A 22160-nucleotide genomic window follows, 5' to 3' on the forward strand; every position below is an offset into this window, starting at 1 on the left:
CCTTGAATGCACATAATATAGGGGGTTTACCTATAGTGAACCCCTCGAGAGGGTACGTTGGCATAAGTAGCACTGATGTTTCTATCTCTGCCCAAGATGTGCTAGCATCACCAGCACAGTTTCTTCTCTCTTCACCTAGGATGCTGTAGCATCAGCAAAACAACATAGCCGCCTATGCCTTGTCGGCCAAGTGCTGGCCCCGCCTCATCTATAGCCTCCTTTTCCCACTACTCTTGCTACTTTGGCTCAAGGTAAGGTAGATCTGATGATGATGGCGAGCATGGAACTGGTGGTGCTGCAGGTGGTGGTAGGCCTCTCGGATCGCCATAACCAGATGTGGTGGTAGGCCTCTCGGATCACCTTAACCAGATGTGGCAAGTGGCTCGAGCCTCTGAGATTTGATCGTTCAACTAAGATGCCCCCATTTGAAATCAAGGTCTCCATGCCAAACTCTTTCATCCCCCTGTCACACCCTACACACACACACACACGTGACACATATACACACAACCAGTGTTAGTCTCAATTGTTTGCATCGATGCTGCATACAATGTTGTCGACACATAAAGGACAGGGGATTACATTTCTTGCTTTCGAACTCAGCTTTGCTCTGTTATGCTTCTGCTAATTATTTTGCTTCTAGTAATTTTTCAAAAATGTCAAAACAATAATGGCATGTTCTGTGAGTTTCATGTGTGTGCAGTTTTTTGCAAGGTGGAGAAAATGGAGCTACTTGAAGGAGAAAGATTTGATTCCATCAGTGTGCTAAGAGGAGTGTTGAAGGATCATGCTCTTGCAAAGCATGTCGAGATACATGTTTTAAAGTTTTTAACTAGCATGTACACCGTGGAATGTAGGGCAAGAGAGCAAGGATGCTCATGGAAATTGCATGCTTCCATGTTTGATGGAGGTCTAACTTATGAGATCAAAAGCTACATTGAGGAGAACAATTGTGGTGGTGTCTCCCAACTTACGAATAAGGAGGCTTCCACGAGATGTCTAGGAGGGAAGTATCTTGAGAAATTCAAGGATCAACCCAACTACAAACCAATTGATACATGGGTTGAGATCTCATAAGAGGTGGCTTGGTTGGCCAAGCAGTATGCCATGGCTCACATTCATGGAGATGATGCAAAAGCATACACTCTCATTTAAGGATATTATAAGAAACTTCAACAAGCTAATCTAGGGATAATAACAAATGTGCAGGAGAAGAAGGGTCGTGTTGTTTTATTGTTCCTTACATATGGTCCATGCACTAATGGATTTAACCATTGCAGACCATTGATTGGATTGGATGACACTTTCTTGACTGGAAGATATCTTGGTATATTTCTTTGTGCAATTGGCATAGATGCAATGGGTTCTCTCATTCCAATAGATTTTGGAATAGCTGGAGTTGAGAATGAAGACAATTGGGTGTGGTTTCTCCAAATTCGTCTTGATATACAGGTCTTCAAGAACCAAGTGACTTAACATTTGTGTCCAATCGACAAAAAAGACTTCTTCAAGCTATTTTCTTGGTGTTTCCTGGAAAGGAACATGATTTCTACATGAGGCACATGGTTGAAAACATAAAGAAGAAGTGCAAGAATATTGAGCTGGTTAGCTTCTTTTGGAAGCCAGCATATGCAGTCACTTTAGAAGCGTATGAAGAAGGCAGCATATGCAATCAGTTTAGAAGCTTATGAAGAAGCCATTGTAGCTTCTTTTTGGAAGGCAAAATATGTAATAAAAGCTTATGAAGAAGCCATTGTAGCAATGCAAGGTATTAGCGATTTAGCTACAAATTCCATGCTAGGTGGTGCATCTCCTAGCCATTGGGCCATCGCACATTTTAAGGGTCAACGTTTTTGTCATCTCACCTCTAACATTTTTGAGTCATTGGACTCTTGGTTGCTTGAGGCTAGAGATAAGCCTATCATCTTTATGCTTGATATTATTCGGTCTAAGGTCATTGCTTGGTTTGTGGGGAGCACAAAGGAGGAAGGTGAGCTATCAAGGGGACTTGTCGGGCCATCCACACCATGGACTTTGGTCCCTGAAGTAGAGAAGAAGCTACGAGAAGCTGCAACATGTGGTCGCCACCACCACTACCATGGATTACCTTCAAATTATTAGAATATCTTTGAGATCCACACTGAAAGGAGATCTTGAGTGGTGAACGTCCAAGAAACAACATGCACATGTAACAAATGGCAGACTTCAAGAATTCCTTGTGCTCATGTTGTAGCTGCACTTTATTCAAGGAGGGAACAAGTGCAAGCTTATGCACATGTTCGCTATTCATTAGAGTCATATTGTCACACATATAGAGGGCAATCTTCCCAATCACCACAATGGAATCTAGAAGCTATGGGGATGTGGATACCATGTTTACCTCCAGCAACTCGACGACCTCTTGGATGTCGAGAGGCAAAGCGTATCCGCATTGAAGATCACTTTAGAGAGAAACATGTCTTCACATGCTCAAGGTGTGAGTCTGAAATGGGCCACAATTCTCACACTTGCAAAGCACCCATAGTAGACTCTAAAATGATTTATAGGATTGTGCTTAGAGGAGTGATTTTCATTATTTTATTTCAAGCAAATTATCAATATGGTGTGCATGGCTTTTGTATTGTATTGTAATGCCAATTTAAGATGCTTTATCATGTGTCTTTTTACAATTTATTTCTTCTGGTTTCTTGCAAATCTCTACTATAATTTAGGGAGCCATTAGTTTTGGGGGAGACAATGTGGGAATTATAGCAAATTTTAGGGTCAAAATGATTCTTATGTGATGAGAAATATGGCCAAATTAAATTTGGGCCAAATTTAAGGCCAATTTCGTAGGATCAAAATGGGAATTTTGTAAATACTAGGGTTAAATTAGGAAATTTGGCATCATTTAGGGTCCAATTGGTAATTTGCCCTATATTTTACATGAAGAGTGGATCTAATTATAAAAACTTGTAGCTAGCAAGGGTTTTTAAAATTATTTACTCCTTGAATGCATGTGTTTGTTTCATCTATGAAACTTTTGTTTGTAGAATATATATTTTCTAATGTATAAGATTTCTTACACTAATGAGACAACTATATGCCACGATTAAAACATTGGGTGTACATTTCATGTTGATCTTGCCAAAAACGCAACAAATGAAGATTTATTTCTAGTATGTAGTCTCAAAAACACTTTTTCCAAGAATTAAAACTTTGATGCATGATGACTTATAAGGAAGTTCCAGTTGCACATATTAATAAGGATGACATAGCTTGAGGTCATGTGGGATCCCGAGTTAGGTTTACCACTATGCTAGGAGTCTTAGCTAGGTAGGAATCTATGGAGCATATTGGAGCTCAAGAGGTGTTTGGGTGGAATAACCTCCTATGAGAGTGTATCGTTGAAGACATATGTGGCGTAAATAAAGGAGTACCTATACTATCAAAAGGCAAGAGTTGAATGAAAGAGAACTCCTAGTGAGATATAATCATTTAGTGATTTGAATAAGAAATAGAAATTATCTTCATTAACTTTATCACTGAACTATCCATCAATAGAAGAAGTCATAATTATATTGTGATGGAATTGATGAATTGCCCAAATGTCTTACTTACTTTGATTAAAATATCCTTGAAGTTGCTAAAGATTTCATGGAGATACTCTAATTTCTTGGATTTCTTGGGAACATTATGTCACGCTGGGATTCCATATTTACAACTAAGATACCTAAACTAAACTCAGAATGAGTATGATTTTTTATCATAGAACTATGAAACCAAAGGGGTAATCTTAGGACGAGCTCTCAAAGAAAAGTTAAGAGTAATGTTTTAAGGCTTCAAAACATGTATCTCGACATGCTGTGCAAGAGCATGATCCTTCACCACTCCTCTTAGCACACTGATGGAATCAAATCTTGCCCCTTCAAGCAGCTCCATTTGGTCCACTCCTCGCAAAAAGCTGCACACACACACACACATGAAACTCTCAGAACATGCCATTGTTGTGCTGTTTTTGGCAAATTATTGGAAGCAAAACAAGCAGCAGCAGCACAGAAAAGCAAAGCAGAGCAGCGCTAGTAAGAAAGAAGTGTAATCCCCTCTCCTTGATGTATCGACAACACTGTATGCAGGGTTGATGCAGCAAACAATTAAGACTAGCGCTGGTTGTGTGTGTGTGTGTGTGTGTGTGTGTGTGTGTGTGTGTGTGTGTGTGACGGGGATGAAAGAGTTTGGCCTCAAGACCGTGATTTCAGATGGGGGCATCTCAGCTGAACAATCATTTCCTAGAGGCTCGAGATGCCGCTCGTCAGATCTGGTTATGGAGACCTACCACCACCACCACCATCACCACCAGATCCCATGCCCGCCATCATCATTAGATCTGCCTTACTTTGAGCAAGAGCAATGTGAACAGGCGACTGTAGATGAGGCAGGGCCAGCACTGGTGGGTGGACAAGGCACTGGTGAGTTGTTGTGCTTGTAAGTGATGAGTTTTCTTGTACCTGTACAAAATACAAGGTTACTTTAAAATACTAAGATCGAATTGGGAATTTTGGCATAATGAAGCGTCAAATGGTATTTTTTTCTAAAATAAAAGAGGATAACAAATTTTAATTTTACTATTTTTATTTTTTATAAAAGATGATAAAAGTATGATTTTTCCCCTTTTTTAATTTTACAATCCCCTTATGTATGTAAAATTTATATAACAATACAAGAAAATAAATTTTGTTGCTACCTTACATATTTTTTAACATACCTCCCACAAGCACGTGCACACACACACACACACACACACACACACACACACACATATATATATACCTCCCACAAGCACGTGCACACACACACACACACACACACACACACACACATATAGAGAGAGAGAGAGAGAGAGAGAGAGATTCACCAATGATACTTTATTATAAACAATTTTTGAGTCTCATATGTGTTATAGATCTATGATAGACAATTTTGGGGTCTTATATATGTTACACATCTATGATTTAGATTGATTTGTAATGGCCTTGGATCTATAGACCATTGTAAATTCAACTTTTAGGCCAACAATGTCACTCTCACCTAAAGAGAATGCGGGGGGAGAGGGAGAGATCGAGTTCCTTGCAAGCAAACATACGCACACAAGAGAGACCAACACATAAGAGAGACATGGATGGCTGAATTTTCTTCTATCTGCTGCTCTTCTCTACCATAGAACTAAAAAGACAAGAGTGCATACTATAAGGGAAAGTACTCTCCTACAATAACATATAATTGTTAGTCTCCATAGTGTGAACTTGACTACATGAGCTAATGCTATAACTATGCCATAACTCTAGTACTCCAAAGTGGCTATCATACATCTTGCCATTATAACTGGTAGCATATCAACCATAATCTCACACCAACCATGCCCCCAGTGTGGCATAAGTGCAGAAGCTATCACCCAAGTACTGGGTCATCAATGTCCGCAACACTAGTTGAGCTTGACATCTCAACACTCTCCCTCGAGCTCAACTGCACACTCTTTACTTCGAGTAAGCTCCTAAACCTATGGAGCTTCTCTATACACAATGCCTTTGTGAAGATGTCAGCCACCCAATCCTCTATGCTGAACTCCACACTCTTTACTTCGAGTAAGCTTCTGAACCTATGGAGCTCCTAAACCTATGGAGCTTCTCTATACACAATGCCTTTGTGAAGATGTCAGTCACCCAATCCTCTATGCTGACATATACCAGATCTACATCACCTACTAAAACCTTCTCCCTCACAAAGTGATAATGCACCTCAATGTGCTTCGTTCTAGCATGGTATACTGGGTTACTCGTCAACTCTATATACTACTCATGTTGTCACAATAAATAATAATTGCTACCTTCCACGAGCCCACCCATATCACTAAGTAGCTTTTGAAACCAAGCTGCTTTAGTAGCACCCCTATACTTTGCCTCTATCACTTGCTAGAACCTTCTCCCTCACAAAGTGATAATGTACCTCAATGTGCTTTGTTCTGGCACGGTGTACTAGGTTAGTAGCCAACTGTATGCTACTCATGTTGTCACAATAAATAAAAACTACCCTATATCCATGGGCTCACCCATATCACCAAGTAGCTTCTGAAACTAAGCTACCTCACAAGATGGCATAGCAGTACGCCTCTACTCTGGCTTTGTACTCAACAAAGGAATTGTTGGCTATTTCTTATTTCTCCAACTCATACCAACACTCCCAAACAAAAACATAAAGCCACAGTTGGTAGACCTCATGTCTGCGACACTACCAACCTAATGAGCATCTGTGTACCCATGTAGTTGTATCTTTGTACTAGCCTCATAGAAAAGTCCATAATAAATTGTGGACTTTATGTCTCTGAGAATTTGTCTAGCCACATCCAAGCGTGGCTTCCTAGGGGTCTATATAAACTGGCTCACAAGTCTAATAGCATAGCTTAAGTCTGGCCTAGTAATGGTCACGTAGATCAAGCTATCCACTATACACCCGTACGTAGTGGGGTCCTCCAAAAGCTCACTTGTATCTGTGTGGAAAGCTTTGTGTTATGCTCCAGTGGCACTCACTAAATATAGGCTTACAACCTATCATACCATACTTGGACATGTCCAAGCCATACTGCCTTTGTAATAACAGAATGCCATGAGGTGATCTCACTATCTTTATGCCCAAGAAATACCACATCTCACCAAAATTCTTTATTTCAAATTTTTGCTTCAAAAGCCTTCTAAAATCATGGATATCAGCATAACTATCACCACTGATAATAAAGTCATCCACATAAATGATTAATAGCTTAATCTCTCTATATGTCTCTCTCACATAAATAACTAATAGCATAACCCCTCTATATGTCTTTTTCACATAAAGTGAAAAAAAATGCATTGGATATCTGAAATCCAATGGTAACAAGATACTGATAATAAAGCCATCCACATAAATGACTAATAGGATAATCCTTCTATATGTCTTTTTCACATAAAGTCAAAAAACTACATTGGATATCTGAAATCCAATGGTAACAAGATACTCCCCAATCTTGTTTGACCATGCTCTTGGTGCTTGCTTGAAGCTATAGAGGACTTTACATAACCTATACACAAACTCTAGGTATGCATCACTCTCATAACCTAGTGGTTGTATCATCTCTACTTTTTCTTGCAAATCACCATACAAGAAGGCAATCTTTATGTTAATCTGATGTAAAGACCAACCCTTTGGTAGCCATAGCAATGATAGCTCTCACGGGTGCCATTCTTGTAACGGAGCTGAATGTCTCCTCATAGTCAATGCCATAGGTTTTCACATAGCCCTTGGTAAACCAATCTTGCCTTATACCTACTCACATCTGTGTTATACTTCACCTTATGCACCCACTTACATCCAATTACCTTATTTTTCTTAGGCAAAGATAATAATTCTCATGTTGCATTTGCATCCAATGCTTCCATCTTCTCATTCATGGCATCTTTCCATGTTGTATTTCGTCAAAATTTACAAAGACCAAAACAAAAACAAAACCATTTATATTTGTTATTTATTAGGATTTTGTTAATATTCTCAATGATTTCACTTCTCAACCCCTCTAAAGCTTGAGAAGTTTCTAATTAGTTGTTTTTAATGCAAATCAAGCTTTCCCTAAGAGTTTTAATGACTAATCACAAAAAAGTTAGTCTTTATGCTTGATTAGAATGCTTTTTATGTATATCTCTCTCTCCCAAAAGAATAGTAATTCCTATGGCTAATTCTTTAGCAAATGAATGCTTCTCATTGATAAGTTCTTAATTCAAAACCAAACTCTAAGCTTGTAAAGCTAGAGGTTAAGAAAATGGCTTTTTTATGCTTTTATGATAGTAAAATAATGGTAAATTCTTATAAGTAGTTAAAAAAACTACTTTAAGTGATTCTAAATGTAAAAGAGATATTCCTACCATTTTAGGAAAAGAAGAATAGTAGAAATAGCCTAATCTAGTAGATTAATCATAATTAAGATTATGATTATGGCTAAATTTATGTTTTAATTCCATAAATTGGATTTCAATTTATGAACAGTTCTTCTATCATAATTGTATTACAAAGTCTTATTCTTTTCTAGAAAAATTAAAAATTATATGTTCTAGTAGCGAAGCTATGGCAAAATTTTTAGAAAATAATACATATCTTATTTTTATGCATAATGCTAAAAGAGGACTTCCTACCATATTCTAGGATTGGTCATCCTATCCTAAAAGAATGATTTTCATCATATTCATGAGAAATTGATACCTGAGCAAAGCATAACCAAATTTTTATAAAGGAATTCCATCAATAGAGTTGTTGGCTAACCCATTGGCCAGTTGGGGTTAGGCTGGATCGGGGGATTCCTGTGATACAAATAAGTTATAATTAGTTACGTTAGTAAGATTATGGCCTAGGAAGATCCTTGTTTTTGGGAGGGAATCAGTGCTGTGCCTCGTTGAAGGAGGAAAAAAGCGGTCATTCTATGGACCAAGTGCATGTCTCTTCTTTGATCTGACCAGGTTAAGACTTTGACTCGTTAGATTAATTCTCCCGTTAGGAGATTTTCTTGGTGGAATCGCCCGTGCCTTCCGGGGGCGAGGGAAGTTTTTTCGGGCTCGATTTCGGAGGAACCGCCGGGCTAGTCTCTTGTCTGGATATCCGTGGGTGGGCGGGGCCTCGAGTGTGGATCCCTACCCTGCACGAGAGGTTGACGCTGCTTCCGTCGTGCTAATGCCCTCGAAGGGGGCGGGGGCATTGTAGAGGGAGCATGTTTGGGTACGATGGCATGCATGGGGAAGAGCGAGATTTTTCATGGTCTCTTGAGCACTAAGAGACTTGAAAAATCTGCACTAGGTGCTAATTGCTAATTTAAACATGCTCCGATAGTGACCAAACTTTGTGAGCATGTGGGGGTGGGTACCCCCAACATGCTTGGAAATTTTGGTCACGATCGAGAATGTTTGGGTATGATGGCATGGGGAAGAGCGGGATTTTCCATGGCCTCTCGAGCACACTAAGAGGCTTGAAAACTCCGCACTCGGAATCGCTAACCCAAACATGCTCCGATAGTGACCAAACTTTGTGAGCATGTGGGGGTGGGTACCCCCAACATGCTTGCAAAGTTTGGTCACCATCAAGAATGTTAATTTATTCCACTATCGATATTCTGTACTCCATTGATAATGGTATCGATGTCCTGATCATCCTCATCAACATCACCATCATCCTCAATGGTAGGGTCATTCTCATGATCATGAGAAATGGCACGCTCATCCTCATTATCATGATCATCTCTTATTTCTTGATCATCGATCACAACATCTTCATTGGCATGTTTGACATCATCTTCATTGCGGCTTGTTACATCCTCCATATGCTCCATATCAGTGAATGTATTATACATCACTTTGGAACGTGGTGCAATAGGGATGACGTACCACCATTTAATGTCATGCACCATTGGTAGATAGATAACCTACTCAAATACACATACTACAGTAATTAATTAGCATATCAAAAGTCAAGGAGTACGCGAGCTTAGATATATATGTACATGAAACACATTAGTAAAAAAATGCATACCTGCTCACATTGTTGTGGCAATACGAGCCTATCTTTCTTTGTTTGCCAAAACTTTGTAGAGTCAATAGTTACATAGCCACTTGCATGGCATTTTATCGTTGCATAAGGCCCTTTTTCCACCACGTTCATTTGCCATTTGACATCCAAAACATACACAAAGAAGTGACGAAAGTCAAGCCTAAATATGTCTTGGATTGTGCCACAATAATCATCCATTTTTCCATTAGCTCCCTCAAAGCTACTAATGACACCGCAATCTTGTGTATTCCTATTTTCATCAATTCTTTGTGTTCGAAAATGCTTGCCTTCACACCATATAGCATTGAACATAGTGCACGGGACCAAAATAGAAGCGATATTTGTGTAAGCAATGTGAATAAATATTAAAAGCAAATCACTTACAACTAATGCAAAACATTAGTTCTATGTACCTTTAACATGCATCCTCGTGCATACTCCCATTCTTCCACTGTGATATGCAGCCCCTCGTCGCTCTCTGCTCTCTCCATTTCCTCATGCAACCAATCAACATGGATATCATTCGGAAGTGTTGCTAGATGCTTAGGGTACGTCTTACGAGAGCCATGTTGCCTCCGAAAGAGAGCTCTTTCTGCTTGCCTTTTTGTCTTTGCATCCTCATATCTTGTAACCCATCTGCTCATCACATCACTATTAAGGATGCAAGTGAAATTGAGATCATCAATCAATGTTCTGTCAATTACTTTACTTTGTCCTTTTCCTTGAGGCACAATAGAGATCATCCTCAAGTCCTCTTCATTACTCCATAGTCATGGCAAAGAGCTGTTCACCTGACCAAGAAATTCTAAAATATATACAAGAGACTCTTGTATCAACCAACCCTCGGCCATGCTTCCTTCAGGCCTTGCACTTTGCCTCACAAAGTCTTTTAAGGTCTTCATGAAGCGCTCTAGAAAGAACATCCAACGTGCATGCACAGTGCCACATAAAGCGATTTCGTCCACTAAATGCACAATGAGATGTAGTTGACTTGTGAGAATGGTTCGCGGAAAATTCTCCTCTACCAAACAAACCACCTCCACTGCCATAACACGTGCATCATCCAACGTGGCTGGATCAATTGCTTTGGAACTAACATATCTGAAAAATAAATAGTACGTTATACCTCATGCACGTTCATTTTGCAAGGTATAATGAAGGGTGATCTGACATGGGTTTTACATACCTCACAAGCTCGCCCATCTTATAAATACATTTTTTCAAACTCTTATTTACACAATGGTCGATGCTAGTCGGTAGTATGAACTGCGCACATAAGAGCACATGTATGTATGGTTTATGGCATTACAAAATTTAATTTCAACGTACAAGACTTGGAAAACACTTACTTGGAGCATCTTGTGCCAATCGTGGGACTTCAACCCATATAGTTGCTCAACGCCTCTTTTCTTAGTGGTTGTAAAGGCTCCCTTCAATGATCTCATGCATCCAGTGGGAGTACGCAACTTGGTGATGGCCTGCTTTTCTTAGTGGTTGTAAAGGCTCCCTTCAATGATCTCATGCATCCAGTGGGAGTACACAACTTGGTGATGGCCTGCTTTACCTGCTTCTCCTCTTTCTTTGATATAATCCATGGTGTAGGCGGAAGACGAACGTACCCACCCACCTCTCATGGCCAAGCTTGACGCATATGTCCTGCGACCCGCAAGTCCTCACGTACGCTAACATTGTCTCGTTTACCAATAATATGTTCCCAAATACCAGATCCCACATTCTTGAAGATGTGCATGGGATCAAGAAGATGGTTGATCTTAAGATGGGTCCAATATGGTAGCCGAAAAGAATGGAGTACCTACACAAGGGATTGCTCTATGTGACCTTTAATCCAATTAGAGACTACACAAAACAAGATTGAAAAAACATTACTATACCTGTTCATGCCATCTGGAGGAAGAATATTTGTAGACTCCCAAATACGCTTCGAATCTTTTGCACGAAGTGTTTGTGGAGGAATGTTACTCTTACTAGCAACATATTTAGGATGATCTGAGGGGAGAAATCGATGATGATTATCGAATATGGTCTTACACAAACCGTCAGCATACTCATGTACTAACGAAGGGCCACAAACAAGACATGCATGTTAACCCGATGTTTTCAAACCTATTAAAATATAAATAAAAGTTAGAATAATAAAGTCAATATTTATAATTAATATATATAGCCAATAGTATTAGAGTAGGGAGGTAATTAAAATTCTTACCAGAACAATCGTTGTATCCTGGAAAGTCATGCATTGTCCACATCAACACTGCTTTTAAGTCAAAGTGTCGAGAGGAGGGAGGCCTACTAATGTCCACCACTGCAACACCTCTCCATAGTTCCTCCAACTCATCAATCAACGGTTCAAGATAAACATCCATATGCTTGACTTTATGTTTCCCTGGAATTAGAAGGGATAACATAAGATGTCCCTTCTTGATCGCCATTGATGGTGGAAGGTTGTAATTCACCAACACAACTGGCCACACGCTGTATGCGGTGCTTTTGAAACCAAATGGATTCACTCCATCCATACCTACGCCAAGTCTCAAGTTTCTAGGCTCTGTTTTAAAGCTAGGCCACTCATCTTCAATATGCTTCCAAGCAGGAGTGTCTGCGGGAATTCTCCACATGCTATCATCCGATCGATGTGAGGAATGCCATGACATGAGCTTTGCTATGGATTTGCACTTGAACATGTGTTTGATGCGAGGAATTATAGGAAAGTGTCGCAAGACTTTACGAGATACATCAAAACTCTTCATATCTGTTCTATACCTTGCTTCACCTCAAGTGGGACAATGTCGAGCCTCCTTATGCATCCCACGAAAGAGAATGCAATCATTGACACATGCATGTATGCGATCATAATCCAATCCTCCAAGAGATGTCACATAGCGCCTCGCTATGTCTCTTGAGGTGGGTAGTCTATTTCCCTTTGGAAGCATGTTTGATAATAGCCTGCATCCAATATCATCAATTATAATTAGTCTTAAATCCTAAACCTTAAACCACTAATTCAAATTTGTAAGTTAGAATGCTTACTTCAATAATGCGTCAAGACTTGCATTGCTCCATCCATAAAATGTTTGTATATTGAGTAGTTCAAGTGAAGCACGTAAAATAGAGAATGTGCACCCTTCAAAAACCGGTGTCGATGAAGCCTTGTAAAGATGCTCTTGTTCCATATCATCGTCGTCCATACCTTTGGGATCATCCTTAAAAAGATTCCGCACCATATCATCAAACACTTCCTCTTCCACAACTTCGTGGGGTGCAGGGCTATTGTCATCCCTTTGCCACTCATCTCTGACAATAGATCCCGAAGCTCTAGCATCATCTCGTCGACGCTTTGCGTGCTCTCGTCGCGCGTAGGGCACCATGTTAGGGTGTGGTATTGCATCTTGCTTTAATTAGAGTTTATATATTACAACTCTATTAATTTAATTTGGATACCATGAGTCATTTGAATACCATCAATTTACTTTTACTCACCTCTAAACCTGTTTGATTCTATTCTCCATACATGGAGATGTGATTCAAGGTAATTCGACGTGCTCGTACAATGCATCCTTGACATCGATTACACATACATTTGATCCGTTGTCCCAACCACACATCGCGATTACGATGACGCATTGTCTCATCTTCCCCAGAACTGCTTGAGGAGGTTGATGACATCCTATGTACAAACCAGAAAATACAAAATCATAATATGTTTTTAATTAAAGTATAAAAATCGCGTGTATTAACGCGGCTATTTCCTAAAAATTACGTGTATTAACGCGGCTATTCCCTAAAAATTGCGTGTATTAACGTGGCTATTCCCTAAAAATCGTGTGTATTAACGCGGGTAATTCCTGCAAAACGCGTATATAAACGCATCTAAATTATCATACACGCGTTTATAAACGCGACGATCTGTTTAAACTAAAAATAGCCCGCCTTCCCCAAATAAAGATTTTGAACTAACATATCTGTTCTCTTTCGTTTTCGCCTCTTCCAACAAAAACGAAACCTAAGTGCAAGGAGGGAGCAGAGAAGGAGCACACACGGGAGGAAACCGACCAAGAAAGAAGACTCACTTTTTCAGAGGTGAGTCAGTTTGTCCTTTGCCTTGTCTCCTTCCTCAGATTTGTTTATGCTATTTTCTCTTTGCTTTTTGGGTTTGTCTCCATCCTTTTGCTTCTGTGGTTGCGATTTTGGGTGAACGATTCTGACAGGGGCGACAGTGGGCCTTTTATAAGGACACATTGTCAGAGGTCGATCGCTTTCAAAATTTTTTTTTGCGCAGGTCGCATGTAGAAACGCATGTATAAATGCGTGTATCCTGTCTGCACAGACTGTTTACGCGGATATATACGCGTTTCTGGACGGGTGTATACACGCGTTTTTTGACGGGTGTATACACACATTTCTGGACGGGTGTATACACGAGACTGCGTTTCCTATTTCTATGGTTTGCAGGCTGATAGGTGACTTGAATGATGATATTTGTGTGAGTCAAGAGACAGTCCATGATGTACATGAGAATTATTTTGGCAGATTCTTTATGGATATTCCAGGTTCATCATCCGATCCATTTGCATACAGCAATTAGCTGATGGAGATGCGAAATCATTTTGGGCGCCATCCTGGTCCAGTTGAGCTTACATAGTACATGTATGCCCATCCCCCTCCTTCCATGCCTGGTGTCTATACCCCTACCGCGAGTATCCAGGGCACTCCATTGCCGTCTATGCCTATATGAGTCCGACGAGATGGCATGCAGCTTCTCCTCTTCCACGCCCACCGAGGAGACATACCTCGTCCCAGACAAACTCACGCACACCCTCCCAAGAACCATCACGTCAGGGCTCACAGCCACCATCACGTACTCCTTCAGAGCCACCATCACGTCAGGGCTCACAGCCACCGTCACGTAGATAATCCCCCAGTCGTGACTCCACCCACAGCAGTAGGAAGAGTGGGAGTGGAGGATGCGGCGGGTGCTTTGGTGGGGGAGGTAGTAGGGCACACGGTGAGAGAGGAGATAGAGGGAGAAGAGTTAGAGGAGACAGTTCGGAAGAGGAGGAGATGAGAGAGATGGAGGGAGTGATCTGCTATGATGTGAGACGAATAGGGGCGGGATAGTGATGGATGCGAGGAGGAGGGAGGTAATGGAGTACATGCGTGGGGTAGTATCAAACTTGTATAGAAATTGTTTTATTAAATTTAAAGATCAAAATAGCCGATTAGGTGGGGAGGTGATATAGGCTGTACATAGTTGGTACCGCAATCCCCCACATGCTACATTCTCGGATGTATGGGGAAGGACGCGAATAAGGAAGATCTTAAGTAATAAAAGATCTCACCTTAAAAAACTCGCGTACGATGATGGGCTAAATGTAGCTGCGGGTGGCTATCCTACCGAGAAACCTGCCACCACTGTGCACAAACGTGAGTAGAAGGAGGCAAAGAAACGAGCAGAGGGTGGCGTGAAGAGCAGGCAGCATGTGGAGGCACGACGGATCCAGATGGATACCATTGGATCTTCGCATTTTGGATCTGGCGGCGTCGAGTCATGGGAGGCAGAGTTCGTAAGTATCTGGCGGCGTCGAGTCATGGGAGGCAGAGTTCGTAAGTATCTTGCCAATTTATTTGATTGCTTACTTAATTCATTAATTCTATGATTGTTTTAATCTTACAAATTGTGTTGATTATGATACAATGACGATGGGTTACGGGGAGGAAGTCCACAACCCACGATACTGCGTATGCTCGCCGGCATAGCCGACGTGACACGTGGGCCATCTTCAGAGCCGAGGGACGTATTACGGACGTGCAATTTGAGATGGCCATGAGACCATACGGTCGACAGGTACTTGAAAACTCTAAACGAATGATTTTGGTTTATTGAATTACATATATATATACTTATATACTATATATTACTTGAACAGGCACAAGCTGCTGATGATCCACTTGCCACCACTGCAGAGGGTGGACGTGAGCACTACTCATCGGACATTCCGACCGATGTGAGCTCATCTGAGCATGGAGGGAGCACCGAGTCATCATCTGGGTCTTAGTAGTACTCAGACTTATAGTATCACATTCCATATTGAGGATGTGGTTGTATATATTTTTTTGTAAACTGAAGCCATGGGCTACTTCAAGATATGGACTCCCTTGTATATATGTGTGAAATTTTGATAGTAATATTGAATCGTGAATCGATAGTATTACATTCATGTCTGTCTTGAATCGTGTATTGACAATGTATGCATTCATGTCGTTCTTATCTTAATCTTCCTCGTGGATATGTTCTTCGTGGATGGTCTAATGCACCAAAAAAAAAAATCCAGAGTGTTATTGGGTGCTGGAATGCTGGAACAACATTCAGGCACCAAATAGCACTCTCTTGAATTTTTTTTTGCTCTCTGTTCGCATGTATAAACGCGTCAGAACTGCAAAAAGTCGCGTGTATATATGCGAAAAATCTGTAAAACACGCGTGTATAAACGCGTCAAATCTGAGAAATACGCGTGTATAAGCGCATCTAAAGTGACAAAACGTGTGTATAGACAGACGCTTGTATCAACGCGTCTAAATGCATCTGAACTGACAGAACGCGTGTATACGCCCGTGTATGAGCGCGTCTGAGCAGTCCTACACACGTGCTTTTACACGCATGTGTCTGGCTGCGATGATACACGCGCTGATACACGGGCCCGCTACTTTTTTTCACAAGTCATTTTTACACATACCTCCACCTTTGGTTAATGTGTCGAGTGCGTTAACCTCTTCGGTGTCAAGCATGTCCTTTGATGCAATTTGGTTCTTCTTTCTAGTTGGGCAAGATTTAGCATAATGTCCCATCTTCTTACACCTGAAACACTTGACAATAGGCAGCTTGGATACGATGTCATTGGTAGGGTATGCATGTCAGATGCTTCTACAGTTTTAACTTTCTTCTTAATATATTTGTTTATTCTAGACAGATATCGTTCAATCTTTCTTTGAAAGTTGTCTCGATGCTCTCATTCTTGATTCAAAAGAATATAGAGAGAATCAAGCTGTTCCTGAATAGTACGACGGTGCTGCGGATATTCACCCATTTCTTGACAATTAAAAGGAATAGGAAAAATTTAAAACAAGAGAAATGATAGGGTTTCTTATCTCATATGGAACGTCGAGCTAGATGTGAGTCCTGCCAAGTTAGCTCACAAATGCATAATTTTTCAAGAAATAATCCATGTACACTTTAAAATTAGAAAACTAGCCGTAGGTTAAAGCAACATTTTAATGATATCTTCACTAATAAGCTGTTTATATTATTTGGACTTCATGAGGATTTAGAAAACAACATTATGCACAAGAATTTGACTAAAGTCTCAAAATTTCTCTTGAGGTAAATTCTAAAAATCTATAGAAGAAATCCAAACTAACTATATGTACATGGGATCCTTTTCCATAAAATATGATGAGAATAGTCAAAAAATATTTTCTTTGTAAAACATTTTATTGATCTCATTTGTAAAGCTTTAAGCTTATTTGAAATCTTTTAAAGCTTAATTCAAAGCCTAAAAATTATATATATATATATATATTAAATCTATGAAGCTTTTATGCTAATTAATAAGCTTAGTAAAGCTTTTAGCTAACATAAGCTTTGTAATAACAAAGTTTTAAGCCTCAATAAACAAATCGAGTCTTAAAAAAAATTCCTCCCCCCCTGAATTTGCAGCGCTCACCCTCGGCCGACAGGATGGAGGAGAAAAAAAAATCTACGCCTCTTGGGTTTTTGCGCAAATCTGAAAATTCCTCCCCTCCCTGAATTCGTAGTGGTTGCCGCCGGGGTATGAAGGAGAGAGAGAGAGAGAGAGAGAGAGAGATTGGAAATTATATATATATATATGGCTTTTACTCATTTCTCACAGAGAGATGCGCTTTTACTAATTGAAAGAAATTAAGAAAAATCAATCACCTCCCACCCTTGATTATAGAATTCAGACAGTCCTATTGGTTTAGCAATCATGCTATGACCCTCCATACTCCTCTGCTTGCTCTTTCAATCTATACGGACAGATTAAGAAGAGGATTAGTGAAGAGGAAGGTGGTTTTATGGTTTTGGGAAACCCACTAATGGTTTTCCACCTAGTTTGCAATAGATTGATGGAGATTGATTACCCAATGGTTAAAAACAAGCTTTATTTCCTCCATACTCCTCTGCTTGCTCTTTCAATCTATACGGACAGATTAAGAAGAGGATTAGTGAAGAGGAAGGTGGTTTTATGGTTTTGGAAAACCCACTAATGGTTTTCCACCTAGTTTGCAATAGATTGATGGAGATTGATTACCCAATGGTTAAAAACAAGATTGATTACCTAATGGTTTTCCACCTAGTTTGCAATAGATTGATGGAGATTGATTACCCAATGGTTAAAAACAAGCTTTATTTCCTCCATACATAAACAAAAATCCCTAAACGTATTCTTCTTCAATTTAAATTCAAGAAAAGTACCAAAATCATCTCTGTTTTTGTCTCTTTCACCTCTTTTGACTGCCTTCAAGAAAATTAAATTACACCAAAGCTCTGATACCACTGAAACAGGACCCTTTAATTTTCTTGAAGAGAATAATCAAAAACTCATAAAATATGTCAAATATTAAAACAACTACTTGAATTAACTTGAAAATTAAAGCATATAACAAAACATAAGACAAGAGAAAGAAAAATATCACCCTCAACACAAGGCAACACAAGACTGGGTGCAATCTTTCCCCCCCCAATGTGAGTGGCTTCTTCTTGCGTGGGTATTTGTGATATATTCCAAAAGTAGGCTTTCAGCCAAAAATAAAGTACACATCCATATTTGGACTTTGCCATTTTATTAGCCTTTGTCCTCAATTAACCTTTGTCCTCAAACCTTCTAAGGTTTGCATAATTTTTCTAATACAATAATCTAACGTGTGCACATATGCACATTACAAAATAAATCAACTACTAGTGCTCACACTGTACAATAAATTGACGCGTGCGCACACACACATCACACTGATGTCAAAATAATATCAAACGCCATAATACAGCCACAAAATATTGTGAATATAATAATGAGATCCACCATCCGTGCGACACCTAAATCGGTACCCTTGCACACCTCATCACCTAAACTCATAAACATAAACCACGTCAGTAGTAATAATCAATTGACATCACATCAATCAATCCTAACGTGTTCATGAGAAATAGGCATCATAAAAAATATATAAATCAAATATTAAATGACCATGATTATCATTCGTCAAATAACATGGATCATAACAATTTCTCGGTCTCCTAGTACTAGAGCGGCAAACCAGTACGATTTTTCCTCAATCGAGGATGCTAAACTCTGGTATGGAAGTAATGGTGCCATGTCAAGGGAGTCACCGAACACTCCTAAACATGGAATGACATTAAGAAAGTTGTGAAGGAGTGGTATCTCCCCCCATCTCATGAATCTATCAAGATGAATGAGTTCTTTAGCCTCAAGCAACTCAGTTTAACCACCTTAGAAGAATAGTACTCCAAGTTCATCATTTTTTGGAAGTATGCCCCATCCATGACTACCTCCCAGCAAAAGTAGCCCACTTTTTCCAAGGTTTGAAAATGAACCTTTGGAATCCCGCCTTGAAGCAATGAGGCAAAGCACATTGCAATATGCTCTCATATACGAGTAAAACCTGTTGTAAAAGAGCTAAGGTTTGGCAAAGGTAAGCCTCGGAAGAGATTTTACCCTGAACCAAACCCTAAAGACCAGTCTTACAATATGCCCCATCAAAATACTTCCTACTAATGAGGTTAGCAAACCAACTTCTTTATTCCCCACTCGTATGTTGCTTCTTCTAGAGAGGCCCTTGTGTGTTTTAATTGTAACCAGCCACGACACTTTATGTTGATGGTATATCACTCAACTAATGGGGATTTTGAATTTTGTGAATTTTGAAGCTACTTCAAGTATGTTAATTTTGTAAAGTCCTTGCCCTCAAAAAAGTGTACTCAATAATGAATTTTTGTCTTGTAACAACTATGAATTTAGATTTTTATATTAAAGTTATAACTCAACACATTTACTCTAAAGCTGTCTTGTATGTGTACAATAATGGTCAGCTGAGTGTAGGTACTAGGGTTCCTATTCCAAAATGGTTTAGTGGCACATAGATTTACAGCACATGGTTTTTTTATGTTGATGGTTTTTGAGTCCATCCAAAACAGTATATAAAGACCAGCCCATAAGGGAATTGAGAACATAATATCTTATAACTTATAAGCTCTATACAAAAGCCGTCCATGGATGCAAATTCTTCTAATGAGAAGACTATTCCTAGCAAGGTTGCTAGGCTAGCTATTTTAGTTGTTTCTTTTGATGATGACTCCTATTCCTCTGTTGTTGGGAATACAGATGACCAACCTATCCAGATATCTGAAAGCTTCAAAAAAAGACCTTGAAGATGTAGACAAACTAATAGATGAAGCCAAAGAGGTGCATCAAAGAATTCTTCAGATGAACAACCTAGAGAAGAAGACGGAGGAAGAATCTATCGTGCAGAATTAGAAAGGTCTTGAATCGATGGACTTAGGCCCAATAAAGATCATTGTAAGACTTGTACTAAATTGTTATGTCGGCCCAATAAAGATCATTGTAAGACTTGTACTAAATTGTTATGTCTTAGCAATGACTAATATGATGAAATATTTCTACATGGACATGTGTCTGCTCTACAAAGTACTCATAACGATTTTGAGGAAAGCGTCTTTAAAATTCAATTTTAATCAAAGATAAGTTATGAGAATAAAAATTCTCAACAATCTATTTTTTTATGGCAAAACACAATATTTACTCACAAAATACAATAATGAGTAGAGCTCAATAAAAATATAGAATAATTATACAAATATGAGCCGAGCTCAATAAAAATACAAAATCTTTACAACGTTGTCTCTGGACATACAAAATGCCTTTAAGCGGTTTCGGGCTATGTAGCCTTAGCCTTGGCCTCCTCCTTTGACTTAGCCTTCGGCACCTTGGCCTCCTCCTTTGTTGGCACCTTGCCTTAGTTTTCGGCACCTTGGCACCTTGCCTACCTTGTCTTTGCCTTGCCTTCAAATGGAAGCTTCCTCTTTGCCTTGCCCTTGCTTCCCTTCTTAGGGACTCCTTGTTTAAAGGTGAAATGCTTAATAGGGGAATGAAACGGCATCTTTTTTCTCTTCTTTGATGTGCTAGTGCCAGCAAAACTGGTGGAAGTGGTGCAAGTAAGGGTCATCAGGTGTAATTGCATTATTTATTGCCTTTGCCCGCACACTCCACAGCCAGAACTCATCTGAGAGAACAGACTACACAACAAAATAAAAGTCAATTAGAATAATGTGGGATCTCTCATGAAATGAACATAGAGAAACTTACACAACTGTCAAAATTAGTGTACTTGAAAGAGAAACTTCGAGAAATTTGCAACTATGTGCTAGCCACAAGAGTGCGAATCCTTTTGCATAGGAATGGGTTGGTTGAGAAATTTTGCACTCTATATCCTTTTTCAATTCCGGACACAGAGTTTCAATCAATGCAATCGCCCTCTTACATGCCCTACAGTCAACGATATAAAGAACAACTTATAATCAACAATTAGGAAGCAAGAAGGAAACCATATAAAGTAAAATGACTTACAATTTAGATTGTCCGTGCATTCCGAGAAGGCTATTCATAAAAATTGTCCGGCATTTCACCACAGACCAGTGCCCTCTGAAATTGAGAAAGTAAACAAAAAATATAAGAAACCTAACACAGGCAACTAATAACTTAAATTCCATCAATAGCTTGAAATCGAAAGAAAATACATACTTCTCTATATATGGTAGCACAACAAAGCAGGTACCCGGACTAACTCCCTAGAAATAAGGAGTAAGGTCGTCAGACCTCGACGGGTCAATCAGGATAGTTGATACCAAAGGATCACAAATATATACTTTCTTTGCCTGGTCTGGCAAAAGCTCTTTCAACACTACCCTGCAAATTGAATTAAAAACATTAGGAAAGGGAAAAAGAAATCAAAATAAGAAAGCATTCAAAAAAGGGCGAAGAGTACATGTCTTAAACAAGTAAGTACAATACTATCATTGATCTCTCTATTCTTTTCAACGAGCATATAAACATCCGTTGGAGCGATATGGAGGTACTCCTCCTGCTCGGCGCTGTATAAGACATTGCATATAATTTGACCAGGCACCACATTAAGTGTGTCGTTATTTTCTCCCTCCAACTTTAGAAGGTTTTCTGCGAAATCCTCCCTATCGACATTCTCTTCTAATGTCTCCTTTCCTTTCAGGTCCGCCCCCTTTACAAGCCTCTTAAGCCCTTGTGGACCTGCTGTTGTCACCTCTTCAATAACCACCTTGTCAGAAGCCCTGTTCCACTTCAAAGCAGGAGGAATGGAGAGGATTTCTAACGCCTTCCTATCCCTGAATGGTAGAGGTCACATAAACTTATCATACCTATACCTAACTCTGCTTACTAATGTCATGTCCTTGTCCATTA

At 39.6% G+C, this 22160-nt stretch overlaps 1 pseudogene; it reads left to right on the forward strand.

Moving 5' to 3' along the window:
- Window positions 1-280: 280 nt before the first annotated feature.
- On the forward strand, window positions 281-4078 carry LOC147620667 (uncharacterized; annotated as a pseudogene).
- Window positions 4079-22160: the final 18082 nt, after the last annotated feature.

The sequence above is a fragment of the Cibotium barometz genome, chromosome 31 (genome assembly GCF_041138505.1).
Source record: "Cibotium barometz isolate CiBa-2024 chromosome 31, ASM4113850v1, whole genome shotgun sequence".
Taxonomy (NCBI): domain Eukaryota; kingdom Viridiplantae; phylum Streptophyta; class Polypodiopsida; order Cyatheales; family Cibotiaceae; genus Cibotium; species Cibotium barometz.